We start from the raw sequence: 1,930 nt of genomic DNA, 5'->3' as shown, positions 1-1,930 counted from the left end.
TCTTTAGTGCTCATTTTCTCCTTTCATGGGGCCCAAAAAATAGGCAGGTACTACATCACCACACTGTAGATAACATGTGCAATATTAGGGACAATTTTATGATTTAACTACAAGCAAATTTACCATTCTACTAAATAAAAAGTATGAATAAATTATCGGTCAAACATCTTTTATATTTAACTTAATCAAGACAAAGTTTTGTGTCTTTCTACATGCATAAAAAGACCTTTTCATAGTATAGTCTTGATTAATTATTTACTCTAAAACGTTATCCTTCGTCATATAATTGCATACACATAACATATTTTCGGGCTAAATACTAATTATATAGAATAAAATTAAGAAAAAATGGTTAAACCAAACTATTGTATATAACCCCTTGAACTTTTGGGAGTCTCATAGAATCACATGACCTTTAAACTTTCATCACCAGATACCCTATTTGTAACTGGCAAATAATTAAATTGTCTTTGGGACAAAAAGCCACCTCAAATGAGAGAAGGGGATTACGTTTGCATGTGGGGATTACGGCTCTGTTTGGCAAAACTAGCTGAAAGCTGCGAGATTATAGCTGAAAGCTGTCAAGCTAGCTGAAAGCTGTGAAATTGTAGCTGAAAGCTGATAGCTGTGTAGCTAGCTGATTGACTAGAGCTGTTTGGCAAAAGAAGCTGTACAACTAGCTTAAATTTGTTAAATGACTAAAAAGGTCATGCAATATTATTAATATAAAATTAAAATTATTAGGGGCAAAAATGGAAGAAAAAAATTGACAGCTCATTCCCAAAGACAAACACTACTTGAGATAGCTTTCCAAAAGCTACTTGCAAAAGACACAATCTCCAAAATAATCTCCTCCTATTTTTGGTCACCAAACAGCTCTACTAGCTTATTGACCAAATCAATAAGACACAAGCTCTTAGATAAGATACTTTTTTTGGTTGCCAAACAGAACCTACGTTTATCATGCAAATGACTAGATCAGAATTTTTTTCTCTTAAGAATATTTTTGTAATCTACCAATTACAGATATGGAGGCTAATGATTGTTTAAAGTTTAGAGGCTTATGAGACACCCTGAAGTACAGAAGGTTTCTAAGATTAAAAAAAAAAGTTCAATAGATTGTGGGCAAAAGCCTAAAGTTTAGAGGGTTTTTAGAATTGAACCCTAATTATATATGTGATTTTTATATAATTTTGTTTTGTTGAGAAGAAGAGGAAAAGGGAGAGGAAAGATGAAAAAAATAGTTGTATTTTAATTTTAATTTTAATTTTTTCCTTCATATAATAGCTTTCCATTTGAAGTATAACGACACCTACTTCATACTGGACACGTCATTACTTGGTAGTTGGTTCTAATTTCAGCAAAACAAGATGGTGCTTTCTCAGAATGGATTATGTGTATGCACACACCCAAAATCTTCCATATTTACAAGTTTACTCGTTAGATATTCATAATTGCAAATTGACCTACAAATCTTGTATAAGAAATTATACTTATTTATTTATTTATTTTTATTTATTTTTGACAAGGGAACTTTCTGATGATTCTTCGGACCATGAATATCAAACCTCCAGGGCGTGGCTAAGGGGTACCCCCAATGCACGACCTCAAATATTTTAGGAAATTAATTTCATATGGATGCACCCTCAAAGAGTTAAACCTGAGATCTTGACCTACTACTCATAGGCAACTTATTAACTCGGTCAGAACCTCTTCAGTGAAATTATACTTATCTTGCATAATTACTTTTGCTCATCTCGTATAACAATATGTACGTATCTTATACAATCACTTGACGTGTATAAATAGAATATCACATGCTTGTCATTATTAATGTCAGTAGCACAAATATGCTCATATTCGAATATGATTGTACAGCTCCAATTTGCTGCCTAATTTTTTTTTCTTTTTTTTTTTTTGGGGGGGGGGG

This window comes from Asparagus officinalis, chromosome 7 (genome assembly GCF_001876935.1).
Source record: "Asparagus officinalis chromosome 7, Aspof.V1, whole genome shotgun sequence".
NCBI lineage: Eukaryota > Viridiplantae > Streptophyta > Magnoliopsida > Asparagales > Asparagaceae > Asparagus > Asparagus officinalis.
The sequence above is the reverse complement of the archived record's forward strand: the minus strand, read 5'-3'. Positions refer to the sequence as shown.